We start from the raw sequence: 23,663 nt of genomic DNA, 5'->3' as shown, positions 1-23,663 counted from the left end.
GATAAGATTAAATGTGCAGTCAATCATATGGTAGAAAGTGCAGCTTTATGGTGGAGTGTAATTAAGCAAGGTCGTGATAAGCCAGATTCTTGGAAAAGATTTCAACGGCTGGTTAAAAAGCACTTTTTACCCTCACAATTCAAGTCCAAAGTTAGGCACCAATGGGACACTTTGCATCAATTGGAAAAGGAAACTATATCACAGTATGTAGAAAAGTTCTGGAATACTTTATTACAGGTGCAGGTTGTGGATAGAGTTAGTGAGAAGGATCAAAAAAGGAAGTTCATATCGGGCCTTAGATCTACCATTAGGGCCGATGTGAATATGTTTCGACCTCATTCACTATCTTCTGCAATAACTTTGGCAACTAATTCAGAACGTAAAAATGGTTTTCCTAAAGAGATTAAAGCACATGAGGGAACTTATTCTAAACCATTTACTAAATCTTTTTATGCTTCAAAGAAGATGTATAAACCAGGTTATGACAAAGGCAAGGACGAGGCTAAAGGCAACATGAGTACCAATAAGAAAGTCAATGGTGGCAAACCGAAGACATCTCCTATCAAATGTTTCAAGTGCCACAAAGAAGGTCACATAGCACCGAATTGTCCGGAGCGTACCAAGAATTCAACACCAGCAGCAGCAGATCGAGTCAACATGATTGAAGAAGATGACAATGAAGAAGAATCATTCAAGCAAGAGGGTAAACCTCATGTTCATTCTTTGCTTAAAATAAAAGGAACGATAAATGGACATGAAGTTCTTATTTTGCATGATGATGGTAGTACACATGATTTCATTTCTGAAAAGGTACTTAAAGCATTAAATCTTCATTCTTTACCTACGCACTATAAAGTCAAAGCAGCATTTACTGGAACAAAGTATAATTGCATGCAAGTGGTGAAAGATTTAGATTTATGCATCAAACCTTTAACAGAAAAGAGGGATTTCTTAGTTGCACCTTTACAAGGGGTAGATATAATTTTGGGTATGCCTTGGAGACACAAATACAATCCTATTATAGACTATGACACTCATAGTATTTCTCTAAGGAAGGACAATGAAGATATTATCCTCCAGTGTCAAGTCAAAGGAGAAATGAGTCCTTTGTTGAGTCACACTCAAGCAAAGAGAGCTCTAAGAAAAAGAGACAAGACTTATATGGTATGGGTTAACCAGCTTGATGCTGAGTTGGACACATCCAAAAGACCAAAGTTTGACTCTTTTATCTCCAAATTTAGTGACTGTTTCATGGAAGATCTGCCTCCAGGATTACCTAAGTCTAGGCCTGAGGATCATAGTATTGACTTATTGCCTGGAAATTCCCCGCCTTGTAAAGCTCCCTAGAGAGTCAACAATTTAGAGCAAAAAGAAATCCAAAGCCAAATAGAAGACTTGCTAGAGACGCACCTTATTCGACCTAGTAGTTCACCTTTTGGAGCTCCAGTACTTCTTGTTAAGAAGAAGAACGGAACTTACCGAATGTGTGTAGACTATCGTGCAGCATTAAATAAGATTACTGTCAAGAATAGATATCCTATTCCTAGGGTAGATGATCTTCTTGATAAGCTTAGAGGATCAAAGGTCTTTAGCAAGATTGACCTAAAGTCTGGGTATCATCAAGTTCGTATGACTCAATCTGACATTTTCAAGACAGCTTTTAGAACCCAAACTGGTCATTATGAGTTTTTGGTTATGCCATTTGGTTTGACCAATGCTCCAGCTACTTTCAGCCGTATGATGAATCGTATATTCCTTAAGTTTCAAAGTTTTGTTATAGTGTTATTTGATGACATTCTTGTTTTCAGCAAGGATCGACAAGAGCATGAACAACACTTGGAACAAGTGTTCAATCTTTTGAGAGAAAATGAATTGTATGTCAATCCTGAAAAGAGTTCTTTCTTTCAAGAAGAGATTGAATACTTAGGTCATATAGTGTCGGCTGAAGGGATTCGTGTAGATCCTAAGAAAATTGAATGTATTGCTTCTTGGCCTACGCCTAGAAACATACATGATCTTAGATCTTTTCTTGGCTTATGTAGTTATTATAGGAAGTTCGTCAAGAATTTTGCTTGTATTGCCAATCCTTTGACTGAACTCCTTAAGAAAGCTACAAATTTCAATTGGACTGATAAGCAAGATAAATCTTTTGCAACACTCAAGAATGCTTTAACACAAGCACCAGTTCTTACACTACCTGATTTTCAAAGACCATTCTTTATAGTAGTGACTGATGCTAGTGGCAAAGGATTTGGAGCTGTTCTTATGCAAGACAACCATCCTATTGCTTATCAAAGTAGAAAGCTTAAGCCTGCAGAGCAAAATTATAGCACTTATGACAAGGAATTAGCAGCAGTAGTGCATGCTTTGAAGATCTGGAAGCATTACCTAATGGGCTCTGAATTTCTTATCAAGACAGACCAACAAAGCATTAGGCATTTGCTTACGCAACCTCTTATTTCAGATAGGCATATCAAATGGGCAGCTTTCATTCAAAGTTTCCAACCTATGATTCAATATCAACCTGGAAAAGAAAATGTTGTTGCCGATGCTTTGAGTCGAAGACCAAATATCAACAACATTTCTATAATTGAAAGTGAACCATTTGTCCTCATGAAAGAAACTTATGAAGTTGATCCAGATTTTTCTCAAATATGGATCAAATTGCGTGAAAACAATTGGACACCTCAAGGAAGTTATTCTCATAATGATGGCTATCTTTTCTTTGAGAAGAGATTGTGTGTTACTCAACCTTACAGACAGCTTGTCTTGGAAGAGATGCACCAACCACCATTTGTGGGACATAGAGGAGTTTCCGCAACACTTCAAGTAGTTTCTCGAGAATTCTATTGGCCCCATTTGAAGAATGATGTAGCTAAGTTTGTAGCTGAATGTAACATTTGCCAAACAATCAAAAGCTACAAAGGCAAAGCTTTAGGATTGCTTATGCCTCTACCTATTCCTGATAGACCATGGGAACCAGTGTCTATGGATTTCATTACTGGCTTCCCTACTACTTCCAGTCACACCATGAAATGATTTGGACAATAGTGGATAGATTTAGTAAGCAAGCCTATTTTATTCCATGTAAAAAGACACTAACTTCTCAGCAAGCCGCGAACATATTTGTTAAGCAAATTTTTGTTCATCATGGTCTACCCAAAGTGATAGTTTCTGACAGAGATTCTAAATTTTGTAGTCACTTTTGGGTTGCTCTTTTCTCAAAATTAGGCACTAAGTTAGATTTTTCCACGGCATTCCATCCGGAATCGAATGGACAAACCGAAGTTACAAATAGCACTATCTTAGATATGCTTAGAGCCTATGTTTCCCAGCAACCTAGTGCATGGGATAAGTACATACACCTACTCCAATTTGCTTATAATAATACTCCTCATACTGCTACTGGTCGAGCACCATTTGAGATTATCTATGGAAGAGCATTGCCTATTCCGGCTACTAGACTCTCTCATAAGATTGAAGCAGCCGACCAATATGTTAGAGATTTTGATCGCATTCTATCTGAAGTGCGTGATTGTATTCAAAGAGCTCAAGAGAAGTATACATCTCAAGCAAATAGGAAGCGCAAAGATTTTTCATTTCAAGAAGGTGATTATGTACTTTTGAGAATTGAAAAGCGTCGAAAAAAAAAGGGTGTGGAAAAATTCCCTGTATAGTGAAGCTAGCGCCTAGATATTATGGGCCATTTAAAATCCTCAAAAAGATTAATGATGTGGCCTATAGACTAGAGCTTCCATCTAATTGGAATATCCACAATTCTTTTCATATCCATCTCTTGAAACCTTTTCGAGGAACACTTCCTACTCACCCAACATATGAGGAACCACCTCTTATTGAAGGAGAGGAAGAAGTACTAGTTCCTGATGCAATCATTGACCAAGAGATAACAACAACAAGAACAGGTAATCAATACTTCAAGTATCTTTTGACTTTTAAGAATCATCCACAAGAAGATGCTAAATGGATGCCTGAGAAATTTTTTCGAGTTTACCCTGAAATTCTTCATTCTTTTCAAACCCAGCAAATCCGCAATTGAGGACAATTGCAAACTCAAGCAAGAGGGATGTCATGAGAATATATTTTAAGTCCTCTAGAAAAATATTATTTATCCCCTCTTGAGTAATTTGGGGACGCCTAGATTACTCTTGCGTCATGCCGGCTAGGTTAATATCGTGGGTGATACCACTATAAATATTAATACGTGCGTTATATGACGTATGTTTGAGGCCACCTATGATTATTTCAGTTAGGTTTGTATGGCAGGGTGATTCCTGGGGTACTTACGCCTGGTAGTCATGAGTTTGTGATGATTTGTGCCTGTTTAATATTTGTGGGATTAATTTAATAATTAATTGGGCTTATATTTTCAGGTGATGAAGACTATGGGAATTGAAGAGTTTACTTTGGAAGAAATGTCTTGGATCATCACATTTCATTTTTGGCAAGCATAGTAGCTTGTAACCTTATTAAATGATTTTTCCATTTTGAACTTTACGAAAGATACATTTATTTTTGTGGAATTTATTAAAGCCTATGGCTTTACCCTAGTCCCAATTTGACACTCTATTTTTGTTAAAGAAGAGTGCCGTGCTCTCTAAAAAGCACATCTTGTATTTTGGGGGCTATGGCCTAATTTTGGTGAAAAGGAAAGCTAATAAAGAAATACTCTTGTGTGGGGAGAGGCCACGCACAAGAGGGGGGAAGATTGCACCCAATATGGTCTTTTTGGAGCTAAGTATTTTTGTTTAAGTGTTTAATTTTTTTAATTGATTTGATTTAGTTGAAGCTTACAAGCAATGGTTTTTATGATTGAATTAATTCTCTACTTTCCACAATCAATTCCTAGAATAAGATTCCGGTTGCAGCAACAGGGTTGGTTTCCCGAAGCACACTAAGTGGTGGGCTCTTCTCTAAACAGTATGTCTGGAGTTCTCAATGCTCATGACGGATACAGAAGACATAATAGAGTGGAACACAACACAAGAAGAGACAAGATTGCAAAAGAGGAACAAGAACACTTGCGCTACTCTGAGAACACTGTTACATGTCCGTCATTGTACCGCCCACACTCAACAAAGGTCACAGTGTGAAGAGGATGACACATGGCTCAAGTTAAGGACAAGTGAGTACAGAGCACAGACTACAAGGTAAGGGCCTTGTCCTCTACCCATTTTGTGCAATAATCAATGGGGCCACCAGGTTATATTGTTTGTTGTCCTTTGGGAAGCCGTAATGAATGGGTCGATGAAGTCTAGACCCCACTTTTGAAATGGCTCAAGTGGCAGGACTGGATTATGGGGCATTATGTCTCCATCATTTGGTTTCCCCATCCTCTGGCACATGTCACACTCCTTCGAGAGCTTATGCACATCTTTCAACATAGTTGGACACCATAGACATGTGTGGAATATTTTCTATCCTATGACTTCTCCAAAAAAATTGCTGTTGCTTACACCTTAATGTGCTTCTGCTAACACGGCTTGCTGCTCAAGCTCGGGGACACATCTCTGAAGAATCTAGTCGATGCCCATTTTGTATAGCTCCCCAACCACTACCATAAATGACTTGCGATTTCAAGGAATGTCCATGCATGTCCTTCAAGATGAGTCAACAAGGGACCTGAGCAAGGAGAGTTGGCAAGGAGGAATATAGAGTGAGGATGAGGAGTGGCTTGTTAGAGAGGCTAAAGATGGGTGGTGTACAACCTCCATAGAAATCTTTTCAACCAAATAACCCGTCGTCGAGAAGTCTACAAAGAAAAGAGACACAACCGATGTGCTCTCCTCACCATCTAGAAACTTTCCTTTGAGATCCACCTTGCGTAATAAGTGCACAATCCTGTTGACAATGATGTGTAAGAATTAATTTTCAACATGTTTCCCGTACATAAAGATTTCATGAAAGTTCATCCCCTCACTTGCCTCCTCCTTATTAGGAGATACCTCCACCAAGACACTAAACAAGGTGGCCGCACGAATATGTCACAGTTTGCGAGCTTACCATCTATTCATAAAATATTAATGTGAAAAATAGTACTTTGAGAAATATACTTAAACACACATCTTATTTTAGCCTATACCTGCTGTAAGTTGTGAAGGTTACTTGTCTTCCTTAGTCCTCTTGGAGGATTGCTTGCTTGCTTTCTTTGGAGGATTGCTTTGCATGTACTCCAACCGTTTCTTTATCAAAGACACGGTTGAGTGGGAGGGCTCTTCGGTATTAGCTGCTTTATTTTGAGAAGAGATGGCTTTATTTTGGGAAGAGATGGCTTTCCTGGAAGTTGAACCAACCTCCTCCATTTCACTAATTGGCCTCTCATGTGCATGCTCTATAATAAATGAATGTTTGTTTTCATGTAGAAGATAACATAGCAAAATATTAGAAATACGTTGGCCAGAGAAAGGTAACAAAAGAATACCCTTGCAAATGATCTCCCTCATGCCTTAGATACTCTCCAATGGGGTAGTCACGGCACCACAGACAGTATTGCACCTCCCATTCACTAAGGCCACTCTCTCCTTCATCCAAAGAGGAAACATGGAGCCATTCCCAGAGAGATCTATCCACTCATCCACAAATGCTGGCATCTCCTCAATTTCATGCTCATCACATGAAGCTTAACAATGCATCTATTAAAGTGGAATAATCATTAACTTTCAACTTATTATTTGTATGTCACATGCAACTTAGGTTCTCTAATTCGAGGCACATAATGATAAAGAATGAGACAATGTAGTATGAATACCTATAAAATACTCTCTTGGAAAACTCTGAAAGCTCCAGAATCTTCTCATCTGATTCTTTGGTATTCATGTGGCCCCATAACTCAAAAAAGCATTGTCAAGATGGTCTCTTCTTTGGTTAGAAAACCATGTTTCAAAGCCCTCTGGCAGCTCTTCCACCAATTTTCCTTTCATTTTGAGGCATTATTTCAAAATATTTCCCCAATACCATTATTTCCTCAAGTACATTCTAAGCTTTTGCGCACTCAAATATCTCTCACATGAAGGATCATCCAACCGGCATGTGAGCATAGAGCGGAGTATATCTCTCTTCCTACAATTCCAACAAAAATAACAGCGTTTGAAACGACTAGCATACATATGGACACACATACATGTTGAGATATCGAACTCGTCTAGTGAGGCGGTGGACACTGATGACCCGCTTGGGGGACTCCTGGTGGGGGATAGGCCCTACACTTACACCACTAGCATGGTTGGTGAGATCTTGGGTGATATGCGGCCAGTGGGATGACAGGCTGTGTGACAACCATTCTAGAGACTGGCATAGTTATAGCGCCAGCTCATTTAGTTGGGTTCACACTATAGAGAACCCTTGTATGTATTTGGTTGAGTACCTTTCATATTGTGTGTACTCTTATCTTGTATATGGTGTGTTGAGTGTTGAGTGAAGTAGAAGAAGATTTTCAGCCTCTCACCATGTGTGTTCTCTATTAGGGTTTTGTGAGTGTGTGTGTGCTTGTTGCAAGAGCTCAAGCTCTCTTCCCCCCTGTATCTTTTCATGGTATCAGAGCTTGGTTCATGCTAAGGGCTGAGCTGCAAGCAAGAGAACCATAGGAAGTGGTACGAGGGTAAGAGCTTCAACTACTCTTCCCTATTTGTGTTGGTGACTACACCCTTGTCGGGAGGGAGGCACCGACAAACGATCTCTGATTGAGGAGCTTTCTTCGCGGGAGTAAAGCTATAGGGCAACTATATTGTCCTATTAGACTAAATTTTCAAGCTGAAAACGTGTTTCGGGTGCGTCTAGACCTCCGTTTTTCAGAAAGCAGGCGATTTCGAGCACTGCGGGGGTAAGTCATCAATTCTGTACAGAAATCTGTTTTAAGAATTGCAGGAAGACAGATTGGCTTTGCAGACACTATGGGTGCTACAAAGAGGTCAACAGTTACCATTGGGTGTATGTATGCATATTGAAGTCACTGGTTGTGACATTTGAGAGTACTATAGTACTGTTGCTGCAGAAAATACAGCAGTTTACAGGACAAACCAGAGTGCCATTTCTGGTAAAATTGTGTGTCTAGCAAGATGTCAAATGATGGCATAACACAGATTGTGGCTGAGAAGCTTGATAAGAATAACTTCCATGCTTGGAGGTTCAGGTTGACAAATTTCCTGATGGGAAAGTGCTATTGGGACTACATAGAAGGTGAGCATGAAGAGGCACCAGAGATACCGGACATAAATCCGACTGCTGCAGATGTGAAAGAGTTTAAAGACTGGAACCAAGGAGCCAGGAAAGTTATGTATTGGCTGTCCAATAGTATACAGGACACCATGATTGGGCACATTCAGGATGCCAAGTCCCCCAAGGAGGCGTGGGACACCTTGGTAAAACTCTATGAAACAAATACCAAGACACGTAAGATACAGTTGAAGAATGAACTTCATACTATGGAGAAAAAGAGCATGTCTGTGAATGACTATGCATTGAAGATAAAGGGTATTATGGAATCCCTTGCATCTATTAGTGTGTCAGTAGATGATGATGATAAGGTGGAAGTCTATCTACGTGGTCTCGGGCCACAATACAAGGCGTTCAAGACGTCTATTCAGACTCGGGAAAACATTCCCAACTTTACAGATTTGGTGTCTATGCTGATTATAGAAGAGAAGAGCTTGGGTGAAGACCAACAGTCTTCACAAAACAAAAACAGTTCATAGCAACAGGCCTTCTACACAAGTTCAGGTAGAGGACGAGGTAGAGGAGGCCGTGGACGCGGTCAAGGAGGTGGCCGAACAGGTAATCAGAATTATGGCTAGTAGCAGCAGCAACAACAGTCCCAGAATACACAACAACAACATCAACAACACACAGGTGGAAGAGGCAAATTCAGAGGCAGGGGGAGTCAAAGAGGACGTGGAAATTGGCAAAGGAAATATAATGATGCACATGAATGCTTTTATTGTGGTAAGCCTGGACATGTACAGGCAGAATGTTATAAGAAGCAGGCTGACATGCAAAATGGGAAAGTGCAGCAGAACAACTATGCATCCTCAACCAGAAACAATGAGGATAATGAAAGGTTGTTTGTTATGTAGCATGTCGTTTGAATGCCATGTCTGAAAATGTTGAAGCAGCACAAAAAGATGATGTATGGTATGTGGATTCAGGTGCTTCGAACCACATGACAAGTCATGGGGAGTGGTTCAAGGAGATGAAAAACCTTGAAAGACCAAGTTTTGTGGAAACAGGGGATGACACTGCTCATCCAATTACCCATGTTGGAGATGTGCCATTGTCTATGCGCAGGATGGCAAAGTGAAGTACCTTGCAGATATACTTCACGTTCCGAACATAACAAAGAATCTGGTTTCAATTGGCCAGATGATTGAGCAGGTTTTGCAGGTTCGGTTTAACCCTGATGGTTGGTATGTTGAAGACTTTAAAGACAAGTGCAGGTTGGTTGCAAAAGGCAACAGAGTGGGCAGAATGTTTACGTTGAATGTAGACATGCCTGAAATGAGTGCTACGATGTTTGCAAATGGTTCAAGAATTGTTGCAGACACAAACATTTGGCATAAAAGAATTAGACATGTGAATGTGCAGAGAATGAAGTCTATGCAGACTAAAGGAATTGTGACAGGGCTGCCAAAATTTAAAGTGGAAGGTATGTAGAGAATATGTGAAGCATGCCAATTTGGAAAGCAAACAAAGCATGTATTTCCACATAACAGATATGTGAGCAGAAATGCACTAGATGTTGTGCATTCATATGTATGGGGTCCTACGAAGACCATGTCTATGGGAGGCTGCAGGTATTATGTGACATTCATTTTGATGACCACACAAGGAAAGTGTGGGTATACTTCATGAAGGAGAAGAGTGAGGTGTTCACTCACTTTCAGAATTTCAGAGTTTTGGTTGAAAAGCAAACAGGGAAATATGTAAAGTATCTAAGGTCAGATGGAGGGGGAGAGTACTTCTCCAATGAGTTCTTTGAATTTTTGAAGAAGAATGGTATTCGGAGACAGTTTACATGTAGATACACTCCACAGCAAAATGGAGTTGTTTAGCAAAAAAACAGGCACATTGTTGAGATTACGCGAGCAGTGATGGAAGAGAAGAAAATGCCGCATAGCTATTGGGCTGAGGCTGTTTCTACAGCAGTATACATCATGAACAAGACTCCAACTGCAGCCATACATGATGTAACTCCAGAGGAGAGGTTAACTGGCAGAAAACCTGATTTGTCTCATCTGAAAGTTTTTGGATGCATTGCATATGTGCATGTGCCAGATGAGCTGAGAACTAAGCTAGATCCAAAAGCTAGATCCAAAAGCTGAAAAATGTGTGTTTATTGGATATTCCCTTGAGCAAAAGGGATACAGGTGTTATAACCCTGCTACATTGAGTTGAGGGTAAGCAGGGATATTCTTTTTGATGAGAGCTAAGCTAGATCCAAAAGCTGAGAACTAAGCTAGATCCAAAAGCTGAAAAATGTGTGTTTATTGGATATTCCCTTGAGCAAAAGGGATACAGGTGTTATAACCCTGCTACATTGAGTTGAGGGTAAGCAGGGATATTGTTTTTGATGAGATGAGCAGCTGGTATGTTGCTAAAAAAGAACCTGTTGGGGCTGATGTGAGTGGAAGTGTGGTTCCACATAATGCAAGTCAGCAATCACAGTCTTTGAGTGGACCAGGAGAGTCCTCATCTAGTGGGTCTGTTGATAGACCATGGAGTGGCAGGCTGCATCATAATAACAGTCCTGCAAATGTGATAAGTACATCACGTAAAGGAAAAGAGAAAGTGGTTGAGCCCCTTAGTATGCCTGACATTTCTGCAGGGCATTCTCATGTTGATGGTGGAGAGTGTAGTGGCTCAGATATGAGCCTTGATGAGGAGCTTGGGATCCCAGCTATGAAAACACCTGGTGTAAAGAAGTCTATGGAAGCCATGAATGAATAGCTGCGAAGATCTGGGAGAGTGAAAAACCCTATGCAGAGGTTTACCTATGATGGTTATGTGGCACGTCACTATGCATATATGGCAAAGGTTGTGCAGGTTGTAGAGCCCACATGCATTGATGAGGCTGTTGGAAATGTGTGTTGGGAGAAAGCTATGGATGAGGAGATGGATGCACTATATGGAAATGAAGCTTGGGACTTAGTGCAATTGCCTGAAGGCAAGAAAGCCATTGGATGCAAGTGGGTGTACAAAGTAAAACATAACAGTGATGGAAGCATAAACAGGTATAAGGCTAGATTGGTAGCCAAAGGGTATGCGCAGACATATGGCATTGATTATGAGGAAACTTTTAGCCCAGTTGCCAAGATTGCAACAGTGAGAGTTGTGATAGCAGTGGCTGCGTCAAAGCAATGGTCTTTACATCAGATGGATGTAAGAATGCATTCTTGCATGGGGATTTGCAAGAAGAGGTGTATATGTTGCAGCCACCTGGTTATGAGGATGTGAGTCACCCCGAGCATGTTTGCAGGTTGAAGAAAGCCTTGTATGGCTTAAAACAAGCACCAAGAGCATGGTCTGACAAGATTTCTGAATATCTTGTCACTATTGGCTTTCATGTAGCCAATGCAGATTTCTCGCTGTATGTGAGACATGGTGATAGAGGGGTTGTGCTTGTTGTCATCTTTGTAGATGACTTGATCATTACGGGGGACCATGATGCAGAGATCTTTGATGTAAAGATCTTGCTTAGACAGAAGTTCGAGATGAAGGATCTAGGGGAGCTCAGATATTTCTTGGGCATTGAGGTGATTAGGTCACCACATGGTATTGGATTACTGTAGAGACAATATGGCTTCGACATGTTGTCCAAGTATGGTATGACAAGCTGTAAGCCTATTTCCGTGCCATTGGATCAGAATGGCAAGTTGAGTGCAGATTCAGGAGAGATCTTGGAGGATCCTACTATGTATAGGCGCATAGTAGGAAGCTTGATCTACATGATGATCACCAGACCAGATTTGAGCTATGCTGTTGGGTTGGTGAGTCAGTTTATGCAGGTTGTTCCACGGAAACCGCATTTGGATGCATTGAGACGCATACTGAGGTATGTGAGGTCTACTTTGCATTGTGGACTATTTTATGAGACTGGGACAGAGATATGTGTACATAGGTACACAAATGCTGATTGGGCTGGTAGTATCTCAGATAGAAAATCTACTAGTGGCTTCATGTTTTCTTTAGGGAGTGCTGCTGTGACTTGGAGCAGCAAGAAGCAGCCTACAGTTGCTCTATCCAGTACTACAGAGGCCGAATACAAAGGAGCTCCAATGGCAGCATGTGAGGTAGCTTGGTTGAGAAAGCTACTTGCAGATTTGGGTCTATCAGTGGATAGACAAGTTGTCATTTTCTGTGACAACATTAGCATTATACAATTGGCCAGGAACCCAGTTTTTCATGGTCGCACGAAGCATATAGAGGTCCACTACCATTTTGTCAGAGAGAAGGTCTTGGCGGCAGGAGACCTTGACCTTGTTTATGTCAACACACACAGGATCAGGTAACTGACATCTTCACCAAAGCATTGGGTACAGAGAAGCTTCGCAGATTCAGAGCTTCACTTGGTGTACATGAGATGGAGTTGAGCTCGAGGGGGAGTGTTGAGATATTAAGCTCGTCTAGTGAGGCGGTGGACACTGATGACCTGCCTGGGGGATAGGCCCCACACTTGCACCACTGGCATGGTTGGTAAGATCTTGGGTGATATGCGGCCAGTGGGATGACAGGCTGTGTGACAGCCATTCTAGAGACTGGCATAGTTATAGCGCCAGCTCATTTAGTTGGGTTCACACTATAGAGAACCCTTGTATGTATTTGGTTGAGTACCTTTCATATTGTGTGTACTCTTATCTTTGAAAAGATGCAGGAGGGAAGAGAGCTTGAGCTCTTGCAAGCACACACACACACTCACAAAACGCTAATAGAGAACACACAATATGAAAAAGTACTCAACCAAATACATACAAGGGTTCTCTATAGTGTGAACCTAACTAAATGAGCTGGCGCTATAACTATGCCAGTCTCTAGAATGGCTGTCACATAGCCTATCATCCCACTGGCCGCATATCACCCAAGATCTCACCAACCATGCGAGTGGTGTAAGTGTGGGGCCTATCCCCCAGGCGGGTCATCAGTGTCCACCGCCTCACTAGACGAGCTCGATATCTCAACACTCCCACTCAAGCTCAACTCCATCTCATGTACACCAAGTGAAGCCGTGAATCTGCAGAGCTTCTCTGTACCCAATGCTTTGGTGAAGATGTCAGCTACCTGATCCTCTGTGCTACCATAAACAAGGTCAAGGTCTCCTGCCAAGACCTTCTCTCTGACAAAATGGTAGTGGACCTCTATATGCTTCATGCGAGCATGAAAAGCTGGGTTCCTGGCCAACTGTATACTGCTAATGTTGTCATAGAAAATGACAACTTGTCTATCCACTGATAGACCCAAATCTCCAAGTAGCTTTCTCAACCAAGCTACCTAACATGCTGCCATAGCAGCTCCTCTATAGCAGCTCCTCTGTACTCGGCCTCTGTACTGGATAGAGCAACCGTAGGCTGCTTCTTGCTGCTCCAAGTCACAGTAGCACTCCCCAAAGAAAACATGAAGCCACTAGTAGATCTTCTATCTGAGATACTACCAACCCAATCAGCATCTGTAAAAGCCCACTTTTGATGAAAGGGAAAATTTATGTGAATCTTTCCATTATTCCCATAAATTGAATGAATCTAGAAAAAATTGTGCATAACCTTCTTTATTTTTTGGCAAATGATTAATGTTCAAAACTCCACTTTTAGCATAAATTTTACTATGCATAAATTTAAATTCATTTTCTAAATGATAAAATTTTTACCATAGCTTCCCCACATTTTCTATGAAATGAGAATGCTCAAAATTCCACTTTTAGCATTAAAATTTATTATGCATAAAATTCAGCTTCTAAAAATTTTGCCATAACTTCCTCGCATTATCCAAGTATCTAATATGGTAAAAATTTCCCTTTTTGACATTTAAACATTTATGTATAATATATTAAGAATGTATGCACAAAAATATAATGAAAATCCTTCTTTTAGCATTTAGAATATTTATGCATGAACATATATGCATCTAAACATCATTATAAACCTTAGCATGAGGGTTAACATCTTTACCATTAATCATCTACTTGCTTTAGAAGCATGGTTTAAAGAGATAACCATGAAAATAACATGCTTCCAAGCATGTGGAAGATAAGAGAAGAAGGAGATTCATCCTTTATGGATGCATAACCAAAAAGAGTATTATCTTCATTCTAAACATGAGTATTAATCATAAGCATGACCATAGGCATGAAAGATTAGCTCACCATAGGCATGAAAGATTCATCCTTCATGGATGCCTAACCAAAAAGAAATATTATCTTCATTCTAAACATGAGTATTAATCATAAGCATGACCATAGGCATGAAATATTAGCATACAAGCCAACTCCACATGGTTTAAGAGAAGAACCATAGATTAGAGAGCTTTCAAAACATATAGAAGAGAAAAGAAGATCTCCTAATGCTTAAGAAAGAGATTAATCATCTAATCCATAAAACAAGACTTCAAGAAGAGAATCATGCATATTCATGCTTTCAAAGCATGTTGAGGAGAAGAAGATAGTATAAGCATCATTGTTTAGGCTTACCCTTGGTGTGCTTGATTCTTTATCTTGCAAGGAGATGTGTAGCCCTCAAGGAAGAGGCTTGGCCACCAAGAGAAGAGGGTAGTCTTCAAGACAAAGGTAGCTTTCGAGAGAGGAAGCTTGCCTTCAAGAGAGGGTTCACCTTCAAGAGAAGAGGCTAGACCACTAAGAGAGGATTAGTCTTCAAGAGAAGAGAGGTTTAGTGAAGCACCAAAGCTTCACAATGGAGAGGCAAGGAAATACTCTAAAATGAAAATTACACTAGAGTGAAAATACACTAAGATCAAAATACAAAGGAATGGGGTTCTTTTTATAGGTGAGGGAGGCCACCAACTAAGCCCAAATAGGATCTAGAGGCTTCCAGCTTTAGTTTGATCTAATTTGGACAAGATTTAGACTAGTTAAACCCACTTTCTGATCTAGTTTGTGGAAGAGGAGAGATGAGAGATGAAATATCCCATGCTTTTGGAGTATTTTTTAATTAAAAAATGGGGGATTCATGGGACTTCTAGGCACCTCCTTGAAGCTCACTTCCTACTCCCCTGAGGTGTCAAAATTCACATTTTTAAAGATTAAGTACTAGTACTAGTCAACTCTTCATCTTATGTGAAAATTTACTCATTTTGGTGGATTTTCTTTTCTTCTTGCATTTTTCTTATTCAAACACTTGGATTAATCCTATAGGTCAATTAGAACACTCTTTAGAACTTAATCCAAATTTTTTCTGAAAATAAGTACCCCTAGGTTAAGGTGTCCAGTGCACATATTCAATTAATTTCTAATGCACATTGGAAAAATATTTTTAAACTTTTTTTCATGAAAATTAATCTTAAAATTAAAGTGTAACTTTGTATCCAAAAATATCTCAAAACTGTATTATTTCTCTCTAGAACATTTTCTCTCTCTAACTCAATTTAAGAGAAAATAAACTATTTCAAAGATTAAAGTTAGGAAAAAGTGTACAGTGATGTCTTAACCTTCTAGATACTGAAGAGGAGGAATCTTACAAGGTGTCTTAACCTTCTAGATACTGAAGAGGAGGAATCTTACAAGGTGTGTCACTCACCTTGTGAATATTTGTGGTCAGGATTCTCATAGGAGACAATGTTGCCATGCAACCACACTCCATAGCTCTACTCCGTCGCCCACCGCTGCCACACTCCAAAGGAAGCTCCATGCTTGTCTTGGGGGTCTGCTAGCCATGGTGCTCGAGGGTAAAATATCTTTAGCCGGTACTCATTGGCACGTCCGAGAACCTCCTGGCCACTTGCATCCTCTAGAACATAGGTGCTATTTTTGAACTTTTGCTTTATCCTGAAGGGGCCTTCCCAGCGTCGAAGAAGCTTTTTATCTAGCCGTTTCTCCACACGGCTGTCATACCTCATGACTAAGCTTCCTTGCTTGAGTTCTGGCTTCTTCTTCTTCTTCGTGAGAGTCTCATGCCTTGCCTTGCGCCATTGTTGTGCAGCCTCCAAATTTTGAAGTGCCTGAAGTCACCTCTCATCCAAGGTCTCCAGTTGTACTAGGCGTTGGGCATGTGTTTCTTCTTTATTATTCAAGCGTGCAAAAGATGTGCGAAGGCTTGTGATTTCCAATTCTATTGGCAAAATAGCCTCCATTCCATAAACTAACTGAAAAGGTGTGAAACCAAGAGAGAGTTTGTGAGTTGTCCTATAGGCCCATAGGACCTCTGGCAATGGCCAATGATTATATATCAGGCTTGTGCTGGATGCACCGCTGGACTAATAGGTCCAACAAAATCAATCCCCCAATTCTCGAAAGGTTGTCTTACAATAACAGGGGTGAGCAGCATCTTGTCCCTTTGTTGTGGAATAGCAAATTGCTGACATTCCTCGCACCTTTTGGCAAACTCTATGGCATCCCCAAACAACATAGGTCACCATAGTCCTGCTTAAAGTACCTTGCAAGTCGTAATCTCTCAAGCAAAATGTCCTCTGGCTATCCCTGAATGAGCTTCATCCAATATCGTGAACGAACTCATCTTCTCTCACGTATCTTCTTAGGACATTGTCTGTGGTGGACGGGAAGCCAGGTCCTCCACACTCCACCAAGAGCTTCCCACCATCACCTCTCCGACACTGCTCCGACCGTTGGTGCCTTTCAACCACTCTGACTGCCAGTGTGCTCCGACCGTCAGTGCCCTCCGACCGCTCTAATCATCGGTGCCCTCACTGCTCCGACCGTCGGTGCCTTTCGAGCACTCTGACCGTCAGTGCCCTCCGACCACTCTAATCATGGGTGCCCTCACTCTCACAGACGAGGACACTCTCTCTTGTATCACAAAAATTTATCACATTCATTCTAGCTCATTCTCTGTTAGAGGAGAGTCTCTCTTGTATCATTTCTTTTGGTATCATGATATGCAATGTTGCGCTCTTGTGGTGTTTTGTCTCTCTCTCTGTGTGAGCGAGGTGAGTGAGTGGTCAGTGGGTGTGTGGTGTGAGCGAGGTGAGTGAGTGGTCAGTGGGTGTGTGGTGTGAGTGAGAGGCTTGTAGGGATACTATGGTGCTAGGTGGTGGTCAGAAAGCACGGTAGACAGTGTAGAGCATAGGTCTTGCATGTCTAGCTAGTGAGGTCCACTCATCCTTGGTGGGTATACTTCCCTGAGAGGATCCACACTCCCTTCTCCCCAACCTTAGTGTTTGTGTCAGTAGTCCTCAAGTTCCCTAGCGAGGATTAGAGGAGTCATCCACATTGTCCTTACGTAGCTTATATAGTTCTCCTGCAATTAATTGATAAGGTGCAGCAAGCTTGATAAGCTGCCTCATTTTATCTTTGTTCAAGGGTGTTTCTTACGGAAAACCATAAGCTAGATAATCGGATATCTCCTTGCTCCATTCGGGCACCATGTCCAGTTTGAACAAAAAAGCATCATGGAGGTCGTCTCATCAACACTAGTTGTTTCCGGCTCCCCATTTGGAATTCTTGACATATGATCGGCCAACACATGTTATGTCCCCTTTGTTATCGTAATTGTAAAGTCAAATTCCAATAGTAATAGCAAACAATGTGTGATTCTTCCCATGGTGCAAGGCTTGTTCACCAAATATAATAAGGCCTGATGGTCCACAAAGAACATGAATTTGTTGGCCAATAATTAATGTCGATACTTCTTGACTACTGCATAAACCATGGCCAACCCTTCTCCTTTGAGTTGCATCACATCTATGGTAGCTAGCACATGCATCCAATTTTCACTCAAATCCGGAGGAGGAAGTGATGCATACATTTTCATTTCCTCTTCCTCTTTGGAATTTTCCACCGTGGGCTGGCATATTGTACGGATGTAGTCCGCTCAGTTTTGACTAAATCATTACCGAATAGTTGCCCTTCCATGGACTGTGCTCTCCACTTTCTCAGATCTATCTTTAAAATTTGTGAATCCCTATGCACATACACATGATCTAATGCCCAATCGTGCACCAATTTGGATTCCCTCATGAAGGGTCTTCCCAATATTATGTCATATGAGTCTGGTTGGCACAGAAAGTCCATTACTACAAATGTATGATGGTAGCAAAATGTAAAGAGTTTGAGTTTCACATTCTCCAAAAGCCCAATGGGCTTTGAAGATGTTCCGTCTGCCATTTTAATGATTAGATCTGCTCTTTTTAGATCAGGTTTTTCCAACACCATTTTGTGATGATGCTAACCCCCGCACCACCATCTAGGATAGCCAATTCTTGGTACCCGTTTTATGATGAATTGGGATTGTAGCATTAGTGTCATCACTTTCGTAATAATGCCCCAATTGATTAACCGGTATTTTGACGACTCCGATTCTTCTTTCCCTTGTGTGTTTTAAGGTTCTTTCTGCTAGAGGTGACAAGAACATCCTCTATAGTGTCAGTCGGCCTCATTCCACCTTCTACCCATTCCTTTATATCTGCCCATAATGTTGGTGAACTATGTAGTAGTTGTACCAATGGCATTTGCTCGTCGCGCAGAAGTGGACAGTACAACAGTGAGGCTGCCTATGTCTCTGGGTTGGGTTCCTTCCATGTGTGTGCCTCGTATCCATCCCTAGGGAATGAATGGATGGACTCATCTTGCGCATCTTCCTCAAACATTCTTGACATTGTGTTTCTTTGAGATTCCTCTTCCGTCTCTTCTAGAATTGGAGTAGGTACATCCAATTCTCTTTCCCTTATTGGTTTGTTTCTTGGATACATTGTATCCTTGACCTGGTTAGCCCTTAACTTGGCTTCATGAAGCCATTGACACTTTTCTACTAAGGCCTTGGCATCTTCGAGCTTCCTTATCTCCTCTTGAGCATTTAGGTATTCACCGACTCCTTTAGGGGTTAATGGTCTTTCCCCTTGCATCTCTAGGTCAGGCTCTTTTTGGTTGACCACTTAATCCCCTTCTTCTCTTGATTGGGTGGATCTGGTGTGTCGATCGTATCTTCTTCGAATCCATCTTGGATTGTGACCCTGGTGGTGTCACCCTTACCCACTTTTTTCACTCTTCTTCTCTGGCCAGTTTTGGAAGTGGTTGCATCTACTTGATTCTTCCCCTTGTCCCCCAATTGAGCCTAGGCTCATGTCAGGACATTGAGTGGTGTGATATTTCCAAGCCGCACACTAATGGTCCGTACGGTGGCTTGGTTAGAAGTGGATGTCAAACCACTTGCACGGTATAGAAAATCCTTGATCAAATGATCAATGCTGCATTTAGTATAAGTAAATACTAGCATGTCATTGGGTGGAGTAGTCAATTGCTGGGGTTGGTGCGTATGAACCACATTCTTGTTTGGACACTCAGCGATTCAATATGTGGCCCACCACAACCAAAACATTGTAGCAGTCCTTTCCTCATGTTTGAGTTTATGTCCTTACCCTTCCACTGTACCATGGTTTGAAACACAGGAACTGGCATGTTATTATGTAGGACATAGAATTCTAGTGCGATCTCTGCTCTTTGCAGCTTCCTCATAGTACTCTCCACTAAGTTCTACTTCACGCACCATATCAATATCTTCTAATGGCTCTTCAATCAATACTTGGTTGATTTTAGCCTGTGGTGGTTGTGGTGGTAGAACATGTGGTGGTAGAGGTGAAGTGTCATGTACCCGAAACATCCCCCTAGATAAATAGAAAGAGTTGGGCTATCCTGCAGCTCTAGTGATTTGCACAGGTGGTGCTGGTGGTAAGGCCAATGGAGCTCTAGGTGCCGATGTGCAACTGTTTGGAACCTTGGATATCTACACATGGAGGTGTCATGATTCCCTAATTTTATAAAGTGTGCACAATAGAGTAGTGGCCTTGCTCTTAACTGTGGATATCTACACATGGAGGTGTCATGATTCCCTAATTTTACAGTGTGCACAATAGAGTAGTGGCCTTGCTCTACACACATGGAAGTGTCATGATTCCCTAATTTTAAAAAGTGTGCACAATAGAGTAGTGGCCTTGCTCTTAACTGTGGACATTCGGTGGTAGTGTAATTCAATTTGTACATAGAGCACCACACCAATTCCCTACAGGAGTAAAGATGGGTATGCACATGCCCAGATGTTTCTCTTCCCTCCTTTACCTTTAATTTTTCTGGTATTGCATTATTGAGTTCTTCTATCGTCATGTTTCTGACTTGCTTGCTCCGAGTTCCAGTCTCTTGGTGGTGACTCGAAACACACAGTCATTGCTCTGTCGAAGATATTCTGACATTATTCGGTTGTGTCAATTCCAGCATATTATCTTCATATTCAATTGCCAGTTTGCAACATGCATCTAGAGTAGCCGGTCAGACTAATACCAACAGATAATCATGCATCTTGTGGTCTCTATCTTCTCTCTGGAATCAAGGCAATAATTGATCACATCAGTTAGTCTTTCTCGTAGTTTGCACCTTGAATTTAAGTTCTTTAGTCAAGACATATAGTCTCTCATCGACTCCATTTCCTTTTGTTTGATGTTGTGCAGCTAGGCCATAGGACTCCATCTATCTAATGTAATTTTTGGTAAATTTATGCTGATAAATCTGTTGTAATCATCACCCAAACACCAGATTGAATTGTAAAAGGGTAGATAGTGCCCTTGAATCTTGAAATTGGATCAAGAGGTAAGACCCCCTTCACATCATCATGAGTACGACACAAGAGAGCCAAATTTAATGGGGAGCAGTTTTACACATGGCAGACAAAAACCATGTATCTTCTCAATCATGAGGAAAAATTTGTGGGCTAGTTGAGGGAAGAGATAAATGCCCAAAGGTGAGAGGGAAAAATGAGTGGAAGAGCAAGAATTAGAAAGCATTAGGACTTATCGCACTCAGTTTAAATAATGAAATCATTCATCACATCATAGGGATACAATGGGCAAAAGATGCATGGGATGAACTCAATAAATTATTTGGCACTCAAGCAAAAAATCCAAAGATAAATCTGTTAATGCAATTCTACAAACTGGATATGAAGGAAAGTGAACCTTTAATCACACACTTGAACAAATATAAAAGCATTAAGCAACAACTGTCAGCCATTGGCAAAAAGGTAGAAGATGATGAGGCACTAGCAGTGCTTCTGAAGAGTGTGGACAAAGGTGAATATAAAATCATCATAGCAACATTAAAGAATGTACCTGAATTGAAGCTGCACGAGATAGAAGGAGCTCTACTAGAGCAAGAGACCAGAGTCAAAGAGACGAAATGGCTGGACTCAACAACTAGAGAAGAAATAGCAACATTAAAGAATGTACCTGAATTGAAGCTGCACGAGATAGAAGGAGCTCTACTAGAGCAAGAGACCAGAGTCAAAGAGACGAAATGGCTAGACTCAACAACTAGAGAAGAAAAAGCATTCTTCACCCGAGGAGGATTCTCTCGAGGATGAGGACGAGGATGAGGACGAGTAGGAGGAAGGACCTTCACTTGCCACAACTATGGAAAGCCAAGACACATGGCAAGAGACTGCTACAGCAAACCCAGTGGAGAAGGAACGACATCGGCAAACTTCATGAAGGCTCCTAAGGAAGTGGAGTCAGATCATATTTTCAGAGAGAGAGAGAGAAAGAGAGAGAGAGAGAGAGAGAGAGAGAGAGAGAGAGAGAGAGAAACCCCACAACCCAATGTAACCTGTCCCAATAGAGTAAAACCACCTCTGAGCCACCGATGATGTAGGCCATGTGGTAAATGTATGTGTGAGCACTTTAGTCAAGGTCACGGGCACTTGTAGTAGCCTTGGACACATAGAGAGAGAGTGTGTCAAGGACTATGATTTTAGAGACTTAAGGCACTAGTCGTGCACTATCAAGTAAGAGGAAAACTTGGTATAGGGTCCAGGTATGCTAGGAGTATTCACTTGAGGGGAGGTGTTGAAATATACAAGTGAATAGGGTGTGTGTGGGAACAAGCCCTTAGCAAGAGGCTGTAAAAGAGAATCTGTAAATGTGAAAGAAGTTGTGATAAGAAGTATCTACTATGGGAGAGAATAAAGGGTAGCATGAGAAGATTTAGGAGGTGTGGAGATATTCTAGGAAGATGTGGAGAGAATCAAGCAAAAGAGGTGGAGTGAATCAAGGAGAGATCATTGGGATTAGATGCTTGGATATAAACTCTATAAATTGAGGCATTGGCCTAATGAGAATTTGCTGGTTTTTGATTATCCATGCCTACATTAAGCTATAAATTAATTGCTCACATCTTAATTATCATCTAATCTTTTTTCTAATGATGTTGATTCTAGCATTTGATCCACCATAGTTCATCACATTGCTGCAAATTTAACAGGATCCACCCTTGGTCTTTGATGAATTGCTCCCCCTACCTAGACGACCTCTTCCTCTTCCTATGCCAATTGGCTCTTCTAGGCATCTCCGGTCTATGGGATAGTCCGGCCACTTCATTATGGAATGGCTCATCATTAGCCGCCTCTGTACACTTTTGCAAAATTAAGAGTTCCATGTCCTCTAAGAACGTGGGATGATTGATCATCTACTCGATGTCCTTTTTGGTGTACAGGCGGTCTTCTACTTCACCCGCCGGTGCTCTTGGTAGTTTATCCTCTTCATCTAGGGTTACAAACCCTTCCTCTGCTTTGGGCTCTAAGTTTGGAGTTTCTCCCTCACTTCTTCACATGCCTAGAGAGAGAGAGAGAGAGGCTGACATGCAAACCTTGGGGCAGCCCTGCTTGTCACATCGATGTCATCTCTCAATCATAGATTTTAGCACCAGACATAAATATGAGCTTACACGAGTAGGAATCACAAGTTGTAATTCCCCAATATACTTCATGCCAAGACGAGTAGGAATCATGCCAATATACTTCATGCCTAGAGAGAGTGAGAGAGAGGCTGACATGCAAACCTTGGGGCAGCCCTGCTTGTCACATCGATGTCATCTCTCAATCATAGATTTTAGCACCAGACATAAATATGAGCTTACACGAGTAGGAATCACAAGTTGTAATTCCCCAATATACTTCATGCCAAGACGAGTAGGAATTACAGCAAGTTGTCACTCCCCCTATACACTTCATGCCAAAATGGATAGGAATCATAGCAAACCCAAGTTTTGCGCAACATTTTTAGACTATCCTATTGACTCCACCCATGGCTAGTGCAAAATTGATGCAAATATAGTCGACCTCTCTACATCAGGAGTCTATTAAGAGGAAAAAATGCACATAATGCAAACCCCTTTGACGAGTAGTGTACCACCCTACATGCACTCTGAATTGAATGGATGTCCTAACTATTACATACATACATCATGTATACTATCTTTTTGGACTATCACATACATACATCATGTATATTATCTTTTCAAACTATCACATACATACATCATCAATGCCATCTCTCATATTGTCACATACATACATCGTTGATGCCATCTTTTGTACTATCACATCATCAATACCATGTTTCAGTATATTCTCTTGATGCCATCTACGGGCTAGAGTACCGTCATTCTCACAAACCCATCCACACCCCTATTTCCCACATATACATCGTCTCGAAGG

This window comes from Cibotium barometz, chromosome 11 (assembly GCF_041138505.1).
Source record: "Cibotium barometz isolate CiBa-2024 chromosome 11, ASM4113850v1, whole genome shotgun sequence".
Classification (NCBI taxonomy): domain Eukaryota; kingdom Viridiplantae; phylum Streptophyta; class Polypodiopsida; order Cyatheales; family Cibotiaceae; genus Cibotium; species Cibotium barometz.
This window is presented reverse-complemented; position numbering follows the sequence as displayed.